Here is a 6204-nt window from a genome sequence, read left to right as displayed (position 1 = left end):
GAGTCGGAACAACTTCCCTTTTCCCGCCCACAGGCCTACCAAGGAAAAGCAGACCTAAAGTCCATGGAAGAAGGAGGAGAATGAAGGGCCCTCCATTCCCTTCTGTGCAGTTGATATTGAGACTCAGCACCCCCCACCCCCACCCCCACCCCCACCCCCAAACCCTCTTCATTGATCAGGGTCCTCATTCAGACCTTTAGATTAAATAATAATAATAATAATAACAAACTATTCAGTTATTTAGTTCCACTCTTCTCCCTTGGCTATTCTGTCTCTAGATCAAATAGAAATTCAAAACATTTCATTCCAAGTCAATAAATATTGATCTGGCCTCCAGTGTTCATGACAAACAGCATTAAGAAGGCACTGTCTGGATGCCCCCAGTCCGTATGCTGCTTTAACACGAAAAGACTATAATACAAATATGCAATTGCATTTAAAGACCACTCAAGAGGGAGAAAATGTACTTGGAATTAGAAGAATTAAGAGAAGATTTAAAGGTCAAGATAAAATTTTCAAAGTGTCTATAAGTAAGACATCAACTCAACAGGTGTATGTTCAATTAGAATGAAGATGAGGGTTTTAAGCCCAAAAAAAGGTTGAGAGATCAGAAAATGAGGCATACTAAAGGTATGTCAATCATTCTAGTTTGGCTTGAGAATAGGGCAAGTGAACGAGGATTCTAGGAGTTCGAGATGAAATATACAGGGAAGCAATACCATGTAATGGAGAGAATACAGATTTGGAGCTAAGACTTTGGTTTAAATCCCAGCTATGCCACTCATTAGCAGTGTGCTCATAGGTAAATTATCTAATCCCTCTGCCCTCATTTCCTCATTTTTCAGGTAAGAATAATAATGTCCATTCAATTATTCCACAAAGACTTTATGGCACACTATGAACTGAGTTAGGTTATGGAATATAAGGAATCATTTATTTATTAATGCATCAAATATTTTCTTATTGTTTACTAAGGTAGCCCTGAGTTATGCACTGACAATACTGTGGTGAAGAAGAAAAAAAAAAAGCCATAAAACTGGATAAGACCAGCTACAGACAACAGGTAAATTTAAGTGAGAAGAGTGTCCAAGCCCAAGAAGGCAAGAAAAGGAGGAAGTTAGAGAAGAAGAAAACTGAAAGTGTGGGGTGTTGGGAGCAAAGAATATAAATATTTCAGAAAGAGGAGCTGGTCAGCTATGAATGTCAACTGAGAAGTTGAATAAGATGAGGACAGAGAAATGGCCACCGGATTGATCAACTTGAGGTCATTAGCAACCTTGACATGAGTTGTTTCAGTGGAGAGGTGACAACAAAAGCTAGATTGAAGCAGAGTGAAGAATGAATGGGAGGTTCGGAATTGGAACCAGAATACAGACAATTCTCTTGTGAAGTTTTATTGTAAAGAAACAGAGAGAGTAATGAATATGTTCAAGTGCCGATTGTGGTTATGAATGCACAACTATATGACGGTTCTGTGACCAACTGATTGTACACTGTGGATGATTGTATGGTATGTGAATATATCTATATAAAATTGCAGGTAAAAATATAAACAGGGATACAAGTGCTAGAGAAAACATGGAGAGAGGGATGTACCTACTTACTGTTGGTGGGGAAGTAGAATGGTGTAGCCTATCTGGAGGATAGTGTGGTGCCACAAGAAGCTAAGTATGTGGGTGCCATAAGGTCCTGCAACCTCATTATGGAACATATACTTGGAAGATCTAAGAGCAGGGACACGAATGGACATTTGCACACTGGTGTTTATGGTGGTAGTATTTACAATTTGCAATGGATGTAGGTGGCCTAAGGGTACATCAACTGCTAAACAGAATTGTGAACTGTGGTTTATGCACAATAGAATATTGAGTAGCTACAAGAAATGAAGCTGTGAGACATGCAACTAGGTGAATAGAACTTGATTACAACATTTTTTGAGTGAAGTAGGCCAGAAACGAAAAGACAAACATTATAATGCCTCACTAATATGGACTAACGATGATGTATAAACTCTGAGAATTGAATCTTAGAGCACAGCATATCAGGGGAATGCTTATTGTAACGGTCCCTAGATTGTAAGCTCTTACAGCAGTCATATCTATTCCTGAGTTGTTATAGTTATCTCCAAATTCTAAGATGCTAATCCCTTTGTGTATAACCTGGTTAGTCTCTGGAACTTTGGGTATCTGCGTGACACCCGACACTCAGAGCTAGAGCTCGGCAGCTATGAATGTCAGTATTACCTCATACAGTTTAAGTGTTTAAAAAAAAAGCCGAAAACGAGTTCAGACTTCAATTAGAGATATGAATAAAGAGGATCTGGTTAAGACTAAAGCAAATCAGGCCAACGGGTAAAGGATAATATTGAGTGTGTTTTAAAACTTCAACTTCTCTGTGAGACCAAGGGAAGAGATGTTTATTTGGTGCATGATCTATATTTTCTGCACCACGCTAGATAATTTAATTTGTACAGTCAGTTTATTCAAACACCATAATTACATGGAACTTTGAATAGGAAGTGAGATCTGGTATGTTTGTACAGGTTAAATCCTGATATATCCCAAAGTAATTTGGGAAGAGAATAAAACTATATTTGCAGGGACCCCTGAGGAGCTGGGGAAAAATGCGGAAATGTTGGACTTCCCCACCTGAGTTATTACTGATGTTCTCACAAACATTGAGAACTAACAATTTAGTAGGCCGAGCCCTCGATCTTGGGGCTTGCCCTTATGAAGCTTCTTACTGCAAAGGAGAGTCTAAGCCTACTTATAACTGTGCCTAAGAGTCTCCCCCAGAGAAACTCTTTGTTGCTCAGATGTGGCCTCTCGCTCTCTCTCTAAAACACACCCGGCAGGTGATTTCATTGCCCTCCCCCCTACATGGGACATGACTCCCAGGGGTGTAAATCTCCCTGGCCACGTGGGACATGACTCCTGGGGATGAGCCTGGACCCAGCATGTGGGGTTGAGAACATCTCCTTAACCAAAATGGGGAAGTGAAATAAAACAAATTTCAGTGGCTTAGAGATTTTAAATGGAGTCGAGAGGTCATTCTGGAGGGCATTCTTATGCACTATATAGATATCCCTTTTTGGGTTTTAGTGTATTGGAATAGCTAGAAGGAAATACCTGAAACTGTCAAACTGCAACCCAGTAGCCTCGATTCTTGAAGATAATTGTATAGCAATGTAGCTTACAATGAGTGACAGTGTGATTGTGAAAACCTTTTGACTCACATTTCCTTTATCCAGTGTATGGACAGATGAGTAGAAAAATGGGGACAAAGACTAAATAAAAAATAGGGTGAGATGGGGGGATGGAATGCTTTGGGTGTTTTTTACGTTTATTTTTACTCTTATTTTTATTCTTTTTGGAGTACGGAAAATGTTCAAAATTGATTGGGGTAATGAATGCACAACTATATGATGGTACTGTGAACAGCTGATTGTACACTGTGGATGACTGTAGGGTATGTGAGTATATCTCAACAAAACTGAATTAAAAAAAAAAAAAAGAAATACAGAGAAAGAGGGTAACCATAGAAGCATTGTTTTGTTGTGGTTGTTTTTAAGATAGGGGACCATGATCATAGCTGATGAGAATAATTCAGCATAAAGGGGAAAAAGTCATGATGCAGGAGAGAGAGGAGACAGTTTCTAGAAGGCAACCTTGAGAAGGCAGGAAGGGATAGGATCATCCAGAACACAAGGGCTGAGATGAGCCTTTGATAGGAGGAAGCACAATTCATTCATTGTGTTACTGGAGGGAAGGCAGAGAATATGGCTGCAGATGCAAGCAGGTTCACAGATTGGGTGGTGGAAAACTTGAAGGATTTTGCCTCTCATAGCTTCTCTTTTCTTAATGAAATATGAGCTGAGGCCTATAGCTGGAAGTGAGTAGAGGAGAGGCATACAGGAGATTTGAGGAAAGAGATGATGCAAAAACGTTCTCTCAGAGAGTGGGAAAGCAAATTTTCTAGGATGCCAAGTGGTGTGGCTTGACCCATTGATGCTTGTGGTCAAGAATTTAAAGTGAAACCCATTAGTCTGGTTGCGATATTCTCAGCCAACCTTAGCTGCTTGGAGATAGGCTTGGAAAATGTGGATAATGGTGTTTGTCCAGGAATGGGGTTTTCCCTGTTGAGGAAGGACAAAAGAATTTGGAGTGTGTTTGTAAGGGAGTGATTACAAAGATAGGCCATGGATTGTAAGCTGAAAAAGAACAACAACAAAAAAAGAGGGATATTAAACAGTGAAACAGGTCAATGAATGGGAAATGTCAATGAGAATGAAGGTGGTAAGCTGGAAGGACAAGAGATTATTGTGTGAGAATAACCTCAAGATTTCAGAGGTCATACTAATATCAGTTATCACAAGCTAAGAAATCCTAGTTTCTCAATTCCTTGACCAACTCACCTTCAAAGACCTTTTATTCCACCCCACTTTGGTCATCTACTCTTAGTTCACAAGTCAAATCTTATGAGAGATCTTAATAATCATTGAGAAAAATTACTGTTCTGTGACCTTTAAAATTTCTTGTCAAAACATTAAAAATGCTTACTGCCAATTATAAATGTATAGAGAAATGAAAAATAAACCAATATTAATTTAGTACACTGCAATTTGAAATATTAGAAACATCAAGAATTACTTTATTTCTTTGAAAAAAAACTTATCAAGAGTAGTTCAAACTGTGCTTGCCTTCTTCTCAACCTATAACTTACGATATGGAGAGAGTACCTTTTCTATGCCTTGACAAACTGTCATACTCCTTTCTAAGTTTGGATCAGCTCCAAACATTTTATCCTTTGTATTCTCAGTGTCATGAAATATCTCCAAGAGTTTCTTTAATGCGACTTTTTCTTGTTTTTCTTTTCTTTTTTTTTTTAATACCAGCACCACTTCCTCTGAGACATTGTTATTCTTTTGTCACAACTACCTGCCTTAACTAATCTTTGGAATCTGGGGACACATTTCACAGAAACATCCTTATCTGCATAACAGCTTCACTAGACAGATTAAAATTAATCAATTCATGTCAACTTCTGTTGGCAGTGAAAGGGCCTTCAGTCTTGTAATTAACATTTTATTCCAGTGTTTCAACTAATTTCAACACTTTGGCATGAATGTTAGCCAAACTGACTGATTTTTTTGTTTGTTTGTTTTTATTACACTCTTCAATTCAAAGTAGAAGAAATGCTGAACCACATAAAGAAATTTCCATGAGCCATCATAAAAAACTTTGAGAAACAGAGTCTGATTATAGGATGTTTGGATTTGTGATAGTGGCTGAACTAAATGTTTATGTGACATTTAATGTCATTGGTCTTCATGGTTCTTAGAGGACAGCAGACAATCAGTTCAGAAGTTATGGTCCGGAGTATTTAGTGTGATGGTGAGTTGACTTCGGGGTGAATGCACCTCTTGTACACAGGCTGATAGTAAAGTGACTGTCTAGGTGGGGCAGGGAAAGAGTTTCATGACAGCAGATACAGCCATAATATAGTCTGCGGGGGAAGAGAAGTGGGAAGAAGTGGTACTCTAGTGTCCTCTTCGGTGTGCGTGTGGGAAGGGAGGAAATTATACAAATGTGTATGAGAGATTATTTAAGTACAGAGGAGGTGTATGACCCAACATGAAGTACAAGTGAGGCTAGAGGTGGGGTGACAATGAGAATTGCTGCTAGGACTAGAGATGTTTATAATATACACAAAATCCATTAAGCCTCAGAAAATGGGAGTTAGTATTACATTATGGAGAATCTAGAACATTAAGTGTAGACAGAAGAATTTTTATTTAACCCAAAAAAACAATCAAGAAGCAGAGGGGCAGGGAGTGGCATAACTGAAATTACACTTCCTAAGTGATAACTCCATCAGTTTTATGTGTGGGATGGTGATGAGACTTGGGGTAAAGAGAAGTAGATCTATGGACTTTTATTCCTGGTTATATACTTGGAAGCATTTATCACAATTCATAGAGGTACAGTTGTTTAGTGTCTGTCCCCCAAAATAGAGTATAAGTTCAATGAGAGCAAGGGTCTTGTCCATTTTGTCCCCTAACATATGAGTTGCATCTCATGTAGTGCTAGGAACATGGTAGATTTATAATATTGTTGAACAAACAAATAAACGAATGAAGGAAAGAGAGGAGCTACTGAAAAATACATGAAGGAACTGAGGACCCAAACTATAGACAGGGCAGTG

The sequence above is a fragment of the Choloepus didactylus genome, chromosome 24, assembly GCF_015220235.1.
Source record: "Choloepus didactylus isolate mChoDid1 chromosome 24, mChoDid1.pri, whole genome shotgun sequence".
NCBI classification, from domain to species: Eukaryota; Metazoa; Chordata; class Mammalia; order Pilosa; family Megalonychidae; genus Choloepus; species Choloepus didactylus.
This window is presented reverse-complemented; position numbering follows the sequence as displayed.